The following is an 11,313-nucleotide window of genomic DNA, read 5'->3' as shown; positions in this document are numbered from 1 at the left end:
CTCAAAGCCTCATTGCAGATAGTTAGAAGATGAGGCTCCAATGCCAAGTGGAAGGTTCTGTAGAACTCCGCCGGGATACCATCAATGCCAGGGGCCTTATTCATCTTTAAGCCTTTGATAGTTTCCATAAGTTCTTCCCGATCTATGGGTTTGTCCATAAAGCTATTATCCTCTGGTGAGAGCCTTTTCAGATTAGGTAAAGTGTCAAGATAAGATGCTATATCATCCAACTCTGGTTTTCGGGAGGTATATAGTTTTGCAAAGAAGTCAGCAAAGCCTTCTGCCACCGCTTTAGGAGAGGTATGATGCCTCCCATCTGCAGTACTCAGCTTAGTCACTAGAGCAGCCTTTCTTCTTTCTTTGATTCTCCAAGCCAGCATACGGATATTCCTGGGGGACTTTTGCCAGTACTGTTGTTTCAGATAAAGTAAGTTTTTTTGGATTTGTGACGTTTCCATTGCCTCTAAGATCTTTCTTTCTGCCAGTAGTTTAGCATAGGTTCTCTTACTCCCTGTGTCTTTATGTTTAGATTCCAGCAGGGCGATCTGATCTAACGTTTCTCTTCTGATTTTTTCTCTTTGTTTCCGTAGATGTGATGTGAGAGAAATCATTGATCCTCGTAGAACAGTCTTCATGGCATCCCATTAGTTTAGCATAGGTTCTCTTACTCCCTGTGTCTTTATGTTTAGATTCCAGGAGGCGATCCGGTCTAACGTTGCTCTTCTGATTTTTTCTCTTTGTTTCCGTAGATGTGATGTGAGAGAAATCATTGATCCTCGTAGAACAGTCTTCATGGCATCCCAGCATGTGGAGGTAGAGACGTCTGATGATGAGTTTTCTTGGGAAAAGTTCCTGATGTCTGCCTCCAGCTTGTCCTTAATTATGGGGTCCAATAAAATGCTTTTATCCATGGACCATTGTCTATCTGGTTTTGTGTGCAAATTTTCCTGTAATTGGCATTCTAACCATGCATGATCCGTCAAGTACCTGATGCCGATGGATGCTGATTCCAATTCTGCTAACAAGTGTTCCGATATTAAAATATAGTCTATCCTCGTGAAGGTCTGGTGCTGCGCCGAAAAGTACGAGAAGTCCCGGTCTGTCGGGTGTAGGAACCTCCAGGTATCTATTAGTCTGAATTCCGAGAAAAGTTTGGATAGCCCTGTGCTTGTTCCCTTCTTAAAACACATTTTAATATTTTGTTTCAAAGAGGATCTATCTAATATTTTGTCTGCAATGTAACTGAAGTCTCCCCCTAAGATCAACTCGCCTTCTGTGAAGGCCTGTAGCTCTGATAAGATGGATTTCAAAAAAGCAATCTGATTTAGGTTTGGAGCATATACTGATGCTAGTGTGAATTTCCTGCCGTCAAGAGAGCCCTTAATAAACAGAAAACGACCCAAAGGATCTATTTTTATACTGCTGACCGAGAAGTTGAGCGTTTTGGAGAGCAATATCGCCACGCCCCTTGCTTTAGATGACCCCGGTGCCTGAAATTGTTGCGGAAACCAAGAAGATTTTAAAAGAGGGTGTGTATCAGATCTGGAGTGTGTTTCCTGTAGAAACAGAATAGATGGCTTTGTTAGCTGCAGTTGGCGTAAGACTTTTCTTCGTTTGACCCAGGTGTTAAGACCTCTAATGTTAACCGACTGAATTTTCAGAGTGTTCATTATGAGCTAAAGAAGAGATATTAGATTTTGTGAATGAGGGTATGAAAGGTGTTATTATTATTATAGTGTGTAGTAAGAATGACAAAGGTAGTGCCTACAAGAAAAAGATGTGGCCGTAATAGCGCAGAGGCAGCAAGTTTGAACTATGTGTGTGTTAATACCAGTTAAGTATTCAACCTGTATATACCAGCAACTGTATAAAAACGTGGCTTTTAGGAGTCTTTTTTGTTTGTTTGTTTGTTTTAGATTTTGCTCCCAAGTGTACAGAAATAAGATGAGTTATCAGCAATTAATTATCAACAATAAAACAGATTCTCCTCAGTTTTATAAAAAGAGCTAATCAAGTTATCCGCAATTAATTTAAGCTAAAATCAAGCTATTGGCAATTAATTATCAACAGTAAACAGGTTCACCTCAATTTGATAAAAAGAGCTAATCAAGTTATCAGCAATTAATTTAAGCAAAAATCAATTTATTAATAATTAATTATTAACGATAAACAGGTTCTCTGCAAGTAATCAGAAGAGCTTATCAACTTATCAACACTCAGTTGTCAACAACGAACAGATCCTTATCAATTAACTTCCAGTTTCAATTACAAGCCTACAATGAAATATAAATATAGATTAAAAACCTTTAAATAACTTGTTCCCCAAAAAATACAGGTAGAAAGTGACAGTGACTAGACCTTGCTCCAATCAAGTTGAGCAGAAGATGTATCCTTATAGTCACTTAATAGTAAATCCCCCTCCCCTCCCCCCCAGATAAAACAATATTAAAACACTGAACTGTAAACAGCTAATAAATGAGCCTTTCAAAAATATCAGACCAGTTCTGCTGTCTCTTGCTATCAACAACTTGGAGTAATAAGGGAAAGACCAACCTTGGAAACGTGATGTTGAACCCCAATAATGGGACAACAACCAGAGGAGGTCTTTTAAAATTAGAGGCAAAGATATCCTCCCCCCCTCCCCCCCCACAGCAGAAGCTGAACAATAAGATTAAACCAGCCAACATCAGAGTCTTTCCTAAGTTTGTGTACTGTAAAAGAAATAGCATTAACAAGAAGAGAAAGTTACAATTATGACTAAGCTGAGTTTTGCGTTGCTAATTTAAAAGGAGCAGACTCTAGGAAGCTAAACAGGGTGGGCAGGAGATCCATCCTCCAACATTGAAGAGCTGGAGTCTCGGGATAAGATCTTGTTGTTTTGTTCCGGAGTGGTTGGTGAGCGTGATTTTCGTTTCCCAGATCTCCGGTGTAGGTCGGAGCGCTTTGAAAGACGCAGCTTTTCCAGTAGGTCAAAACCTGAGTCCTCATCTGAAGCTGTGAATTCGTTAAAAGGTAGGAAGACTCTGGCGCTCGCCTAGTCTTGTATTTTTTTCTTGGTTCTCCAGTCGGCAACTTGGATGAGTAGATCTCTTGGGTACGTTTCGGGTTGAGGGGAGCCCCCAGCCGGAACGCCTTTAAAATGATCAGAGCTACTCCTGCCTCAAGTTTAAAGACTGAAGCCAACCAGTTAGTCACAAAGCAGATTAGATCCATGTTTTCCTCCTCGCCCTCCGGCAGCCCTCTTAATTTCAGATTTAACTGTTTCATTTGCGACTCGAGAGTTAAGAGCCGTTCCCTCAAGTTTAGTTCTCGTTCCTGTATCTCTCTAACGCCTTTCTTGAGCGCTGAGCTCATAGTGATAGCCTTTTCATCCGTTTTTGCCGTTTTTTCTAAGGAAGATTGCATTAATGAAAGCTGCTCCCTTATCGGCTGTATTTGATCGCGTAAGCATTTTTCCATTCTTTCTACCTGACCTGATAAATCTTGTTTAGCTAAGGCTTCTTCTAATAAGCGTACAAATGATTTGTCGTCCGCCATCTTAGGTTTTTCCGTCTCGGCCGCTTTCCTCAGTTCTGCTTAGTCTAGGAGTGAAGAAGTCTTGTGGCAGTTTAATGTGGGGTTTTGTGTCCTGAGAGTTGCTGCCACCGTTTTTCGGCATAATCCGGTAGTTTTACAAGGATGAAGGTTGAAGTAATTCCTGTGAGGGCGGGAAGGGAGGAAGAGCGCGAAGATCAAACGACCGCCATCTCACCTGGCGTGGCCACGCCCCCAGAGAGTCTGTATTCAGGTGTGGGATTGGAACTGGGAAGGACCCAAGTTCAAATCCCATTCAGTCATAAAGCTTGCTGAGTAACCCTGGGTTACTCGCTTTCTCTCAGGATTACCTACTTCACAGGGGTGTTGTGAGGACAAAATGAAGGAGGGGGAGAAACATGCATGTCAGTCTTAGAGGAATGGTGGGATAAATGTAAGACACAGAGAAACAACCAAAGGGGGGTGGGGGATGTGAGAAAAAACCAAAACTGCTTTCTGATTGACAGATGGCAGGGTGTAGAACATAGGTTGAATTTCTCCAACTGTATTGGTGATATATATAAAATGCAGCTACAACACTTAAGATTCCCTTTGACCAAATTCTTAACTGGCAGCTCAGTATAAAGACATTAAGGAGCACAAAACATAGTTATTAACTTTAATATTCTACACATATTTCTATGGAATTTGGATTTAGAGCCAGATTGAATCATTCAATTTCAGAGGAGTCTTAAAAGAAATGAAGAAAAAAACAATACTTTAAGAAAGAGTACCACTGCTCGGTTACAGCAAAAGGTATCTGACCCAAATTAGCAGGTTCCTCTTAAATTGGCCATGGAAACTGCCATCAAGGCACAGCTGACTTATGGCAGCCGTGTGGGGATTTTCAAGGCAAGAGATGTTCAGGTGTGGTTTACAGTTGCCTGCCTCCACAAAGCAACCCCGGATTTCCTTGGTTGTCTCCCACTCAAGTACTAATTGGGGTCAATCCTGCTTAGCTTCTAAGATGGGGCTAAGCCTGCGCCATCCAGACCATGGCCCCCTTAATTAATTATTGCTAAAAAAATAAACAAATTATTTCTCAGAGCCCAGCAAAAGTCACGGCTGACAGAAGGATTTCCATCACAGAGCATGACTTTCTCACACTCAGTGCTACCTCAAATGCCTCCCTCCCCCAAATGCTGCTCCTGGGAGAGAGAGGCTGCCAGGTACAGCATGGGGGCTGGCGGTCTTGCAGTGAGGGGAGAATCACTAAAAACCTACTACTGAGCCGGGGGCAGGAGAGTAGTTCCCTCTGCACATTACTGACAGCCACAGAATAGTCCTCCTTCTCTGTATCATGTATGTGCACCTATGAAAGAGGAAAAAACTCTGCCTCAGAAGAACAGTCCGCAAATCCCTCCTGCAAAGTGGCTAACTCCTTCTCAGCCTTTCCTATATGTGAAGCAGTGTCAGCTGAACAGATGGTTCAGGGAAGGGGCTGCCAATCTAAGGAAGTCTCTTAAAGCTAGGATGCCATTTTCAACAGCTGATTTGAAACACATGAAAAGGTAGACAGAATGAGGAAACTGGGAATGGAAACACAGAACCCATAAGAAAAAAGCAGTTTTTTAAAAAAACTTACAAGGATTAGCTGGTCCTTATAACTTCCTTGCCAGGCAGGCTGAGTTGCACACACTTTATAGCTGCTACAGGCCCCCTGCTTGCTAGCCTTTGTTTTAAGGGAAGGGACAGGTTGATAGGGGCAGAAGGACATGCTCTCTCCCAAAAGTCTAGACTAATTAACTGTTTTCCCAGAATAAGGAAGGGGTTTTTTCCTCAACACTTTTGGGGTTGTGTGTACAATGAGTACCAAGTACACAAAGGGCAGGTGGCCTGCAAACATCTACTAACACACTGTGCATACCAGAGAGAGGGAAGTTTCCCTGCAGTAGGCCATTAAGTGTGGGTGTCTTCCCTGGGGGTGTGTTTGACAGTCTACTGGACTGCCATTTAAGTGTCAAATCCTTGAAACTGAAATATATGCAGTATTTAGCTAAACCTATCTTGCTACTTTAGAAATGCATCATTTATAACATAGTTAGCATATAAACTGTATTAAGTGACTTATATATGGAATGTAAAAATATAAATGCCTTAGTTTTCTACTTGTGCTAATGTGAGAGGCATAAAATGCTGCACTCTGTGCTATCACATTTCATACATATATATATTCATTCATTCCACCATAGGATTTCTTTCAGTGCCAAAAAAAGATACGGGGGGGGGGAGTTTTTTCTCCAAAAAATTTCTGGGCCTTCAAATCTCTATTTCTAGTGCTGGATTTCAAAAAAGTGAGAAGGAACACTTTCAAATTCACCAATCACAAACCATAAGGCATGGTTCAACAAATCCCAGTTGCTACATGACCAAGGCACCTAGAAACTTCATTGTGGCACCTAGTATGTTCAGCAATTATTTTACTGTAGTGTCTGTGATCCTCATTAGTAGTATGAAATTTATTTATTTATCATTTCACATCGAAATACTTGTTGATGTATGGTATAAAAATGAATGTGCATGAAGTTCTTATCACTGCTTCCTTGTAAATTTACCCCATTCAGTGGCAACAGATGAATTCCTTTCTCAACTGCTGTTTTCTATACTAGCTCCAAAACACTATTAAATGGAGCTTTTAAAATAATAAGGTAGGATTAAAGATCAGCCTTTTGTTGGGATGAAGACAATCAGCTCGACCCCATATTGATTTATATTTTACACGACTTTAGTCATGGCTTTGAAAATTTTAGAAAAAACTGTGAAGAGTTTAGGATTATGCTTAAATTACAAAATATGACCATTAAAATACAAGCCCCTGAAAACAGCTGTGGCTCCTAAATTTTTGCACTGGCTCTTACAGCTAAAGAAAAATTGCCAAGGCTTCTCAGAAGGGTCTTTAATAAGTTAAAAACCAATACCAAGAACTTTGCCTGCAAGGGAGGAGGATGTTAAGAAGAGCAGCAATATTTCCTGTCACCAGGACTCCCTCTACCTGTGGAGTCTTGTGAGAAAAAAAATCTACTTTGTGAGCTACTGGCATTAAAGTTTTGAGCAAGCGATTTGCTACTGCACAAATTAGTTTATCCACAGCTTACCGTTCACTAGTGGTGTGACAGCTACATCAATATTACCCTCCTTGTTTACGATCTTTTCTTCTTCTTTTCTTTCCTTCCTTCCTTCCTCCTTTCCTGCCTTTTCTTCCTCCTTTTCTCCCAAAAGTGGAATAGAACTTGGGGTTCCTTGGCCCACCTTTCCATCGCAACTCTGCACCTCCAAGTCTGGCAGGCCTTCCACAGCCGCCATTGCTGTTGGACCGAGCAAGCCGAGTCTACCAGCTGCTACAACTGCCTCCAAGGCTTTCAAAATGGATGGCTTGTTGGAGTCGTCATTAGAAACAGGCGGCTCAGGCACCTTTTTTGCTGGAGTTCCATAAATAATGAGGTTGTTGTTATTACTTCTCTTGGTGGGCAGCATTGCTGGAAAAAACTTAGTTATTTTACCACAGGTATGAGGAAAAACCCCACCTATACAACTGCAGCCCCCGAAAGGCGCTCAAAATGACTTGGAGACTGAGCTCTGGAGTCTTCACTTTTCAGCGGACTGCTTTACTGCTCGTCCCGGAGCGCCCGGGAGCCCAAGATTAGAGCCTTTAAGGTAGAGGGCCGCCCTTCCAAGGCACACGCAACGGTCCCTCCGCTGCTAGGCAGAGAGCGAGACACCGCCCGCCCCCTTCCCCAGCTCCGACGTTTCTCCGGAGAGATTTGCTGCTGCAGCGGCTCTTACTCTGGGGGAAGGTGACTTCACGCGGTCTTCTTGAACTACGGGACGTGTATCACCTGCCGATCTCCCGCCGGCTGTTCTGAACTACTGGCCCACTCCGCAGTGGCCGGCCATCCCAATCGCCTCGCGCCCAGGTGTCGAGGAAAACACCAGAGAAACGATGAGCCGTCGCCCTTGAAATGTGTCTCACCGCGAATCTTCCGCTTCAAAGCGTAAGTGCCGCCAGCCAAACTTCAGGGAGAAAAAGAACTACCACCTTGCTCCAAACCTAAACAGCCACCGTAGCAAACATATACCCTTCCGGGTCATATAGAGGAATACGCATGCGTAACAAAGAATAGTTCCGGATAGGTTCGCCTCCTACAGCTCTCACATTATCCGGGCACTTCGAGGAATCAATGCAAGCACATGCGCAATAAAAACGCAGTGTTTTCTCTCGTTGGTTGACGAAGAAGAATGTTTTTAAAATCCTTGAATAAAACTTTGTTGGTCTTAAAGGTGCCACGAAAGCCGGGACTCAAACGTTGTTCTTTTTAAAACTCACTTAGAAAACGGCGCATGCGCCATAAGATGCGTGTTTGTTGGGGGGGCGGTTTTTCGTTGAGTGGGTGCCTGCTTAGTGGGAGTCGGAGTAAATAAGCGCTTTGTGTGCGATGTTTTCCTTGTGTTTCACCTTAACATGTTCGATAGAGGACTGAATAAAATAACCTAAGCAGAAGGTGCAGGACTGCAACCCTGGCTCAAATATTCTGCAGCAGGAGATGGTAGAGATGGACCACGCACTTTCAGGTTGCAGGAAGGGGGTGGATTCCAGCTCCTTACAGAAAACTAACACTGCGGGGCTAATAATAATAATGCTTTGGTAGAGTGCTCTGCTGGGTTTGTACTTGAAGCGCGTTTGGAGCTTGGGGGAGGTATCTAAAGCTGTGCCCCTCTATGATTCCCTACCTGCTGTCTGAAGAGGAGCAGTTCATTCTGCTGCCTGTTTCGTGCATGAGAGAGTCGGCCAGTCAGTGTCAAATTGAGAGGAACGCCGCCTGCTCCCCACAGAGACCATTAAGAAGTCTACGGTGCTATGAGAAATAATAAGATAAAGAGCGCTGAAAACTATTAAAGTTCATCTTGTGGAACTGAAGCAATGTAGCACCTAAGACCATGCATAAGTATCTCAGAGGTCCCAAATTCAGGGGTCATTTCCTGCAGGAGGGCACAGGAGCGGAGCTCCGGCAGTAAAGGGCCCAGGGGGCGGGCACATGCAACAAGCCCCGCCCCCTGCTCCCAGCAGCACTCAGTTGAGCCATAAGGAGCCAGGTAAGTTGCAGAGCCCCCCCTCTATGAGGACAGATCTGCATGTCTGGATATTTTGTTTAAAAATATTTTTCTGGCATACACCTTCAGTCACACAGTAAACAGCTGCCACAGCCACTTTTAAAAAAATCTGCCCAGCTAATCAAATCTCCAATGGCCGATCAGGAACCCTGTTGGGCAAAAACCACACCCACCTTTTAAAACCACTTGGCAAGCACCAGAAAAGAATCATGGAATCACGGAGCTGGAAGGGGCCATACAGGCCATCTAGACCAACCCTCTGCTCAGTGCAGGATCAGCCTAGACCAGGGGTGGCCAAACCTGTGTAAGGTAACAGCCACACAGAATAAACGTCGGATGTTTGAGAGCCACAAGACATGAACAAATATTACACACACATTTTAATTGAAAATATGCAAATATGCTTTTTATTAAGGTTAGATTAGACTGTGTGAAAGAGCCATATGTGGTTCCCAAACTGCAGTTTGGCCACCCCTGGCCTAGAGTATCCCTGACAAGTGTTAGTCCGGATGCTGCTTAAAGACTACCAGTGAGGGGGAGCTCTCCACCTACCTAGGCAGCTGATTCCACTGTTGCACAACTCTTACTGTGAAAAAACCTTTCCTAATACCCAGCCAGTACCTTCCCGCCCTTAATTTAAACCCATTATTTCGAGTCCGATCTGCTGCCAACAGGAACAGCTCCCTGCCCTCCTCTTAAGTGACAGCCCTTCAAATACTTCAAGAGAGCAATCATGTCTCCCCTCAGCTTCCTCTTCGCCAAACTAAATATTCCCAAATCCCTCAGCCTTTCCTCATAGGGCTTGGTCTTCAGGCCCCAAACATTCTTGCCACTCTCCTCTGCACACGCTCCATTCTGTTCACATCCTTTTTGAAGGCCTCTAGAACACATAATGCTCCAGGTGCAGCCTGACCAATGCAGTGTACAGCAGGACTATGACATCTTGTGATTTCCATGATATGCCTCTGTTGATACAGCCCAAGATTGCATTAGCCTTTTTTGTCACTTCGTCACGCTGTGTGTTCATATTTAACTTTCTGTCTACCCTTACCCCAAGATCTTGTTCTCTCACACACTGCTACCAGTGCTCCCTCTAAGCTGAGTTAGTGTGAGCTAGCTCACAGTTTTTTAGCCTCCAGCTCACATTTTGTCTTAGCTCAGGAAGGATGGCTCCAGAGTAAACTAATTTATGCAGCAGCCAAATTGCTCACTCATAACTTTAATGCCAGTAGCTCACAAAGTAGAATTTTTGCTCATATGACTCCACAGCTTCTGCTACAAAGGAGAGTATCCCCCATTCAGTATGTGTGTTCCTCATTTTTGTTACCCAGATGTAGAACACAGTACTTATCCTTGTTAAATAGCATCTTGTTCACATCTGCCCACTTTACCAGCATGTTCAGATCTCGTTGAATTCTCTATCTTCTGGTGTCCCCTGCAACTTTAATGAGTAGCCCCTCCAATCCCTCATCCAGATCATTTATAAACATAACTGAAAAGTACCGGGCCCAGAACCGAACCCTGTGGCACCCCATTGGACACTTCCTTCCATTCAGATGAAATGCCATTGACAACTACTCTCTGAGTGTGGTATCAGTGGGTGCCACATTGGAGATCCCTGGTGCATTGGTGGAGAGCTGCCTGTCAGTCCCACTTTCATGTGTTGATGACAGTTACCTGAACACATTAACATAACAAAGGAAGCACCTGGCTTTTTGACAGAGGTGTTGTAAGCAGATTTTTCCCCCATTGTAAAGGTATTGGTAAAGGTAAAGGAAAAGATCAACAACCTCAGATATGCAGACGATACCACTCTAATGGCAGAAAGTGAAGAGGACCTAAAGAGCCTCTTGCTCAGAGTAAAAGAGGAGAGCGCAAAAGTGGGCTTGAAACAACATCAAAAAAACTAAGATCATGGCATCCGGCCCCATCACTCCTTGGCAAATAGAAGGGGAAGCTGTGGAAGTAGTGACAGACTTCACGTTCCTGGGATCCCAGATCACCACAGACTGTGACTGCAGCCATGAAATTAAAAGACGCCTGCTCCTTGGGAGGAAAGCGATGGCGAACCTAAACAGCATGATAAAAAGTAGAGACATCACCCTGCCAACAAAAGTCCACATGGTCAAAGCAATGGTATTCCCAGTAGTCATGTATGGCTGCGAGAGTTGGACTATAAGGAAGGCCGAGCGCCGAAGAATAGATTCTTTTGAACTATGGTGCTGGAGAAGACTCTTGAGAGTCCCTTGGACTGCAAGAAGAACAAATCAGTCAATCCTCAAAGAAATCAACCCTGACTGTTCCCTGGAAGGCCAGATAATGAAACTGAAGCTCAAATACTTTGGCCACCAAATGAGAAGGGAGCACTCACTGGAAAAGACCCTGATGCTGGGAAAGATTGAAGGTCAAAGAAGACGGGGACGGCAAAGGATGAGATGGTTAGACAGTGTCATAGATGCAACGAACATGAAATTGAGCAAACTTCAGAAGACGGCGGAAGACAGGAGGGCCTGGCGGGATCTGGTCCATGGGGTCGCAAAGAGTCGGACTTGACTGTGCGACTGAACAACAACAAAAAGGTATTGCATTATTCCTATTCAGTGTTATTCATGTTTGTGCACTGTTAAGAAT

Source organism: Gekko japonicus, unplaced genomic scaffold (genome assembly GCF_001447785.1).
Source record: "Gekko japonicus isolate JY-2015 unplaced genomic scaffold, Gekko_japonicus_V1.1 scaffold862, whole genome shotgun sequence".
Classification (NCBI taxonomy): domain Eukaryota; kingdom Metazoa; phylum Chordata; class Lepidosauria; order Squamata; family Gekkonidae; genus Gekko; species Gekko japonicus.
The sequence above is the reverse complement of the archived record's forward strand: the minus strand, read 5'-3'. Positions refer to the sequence as shown.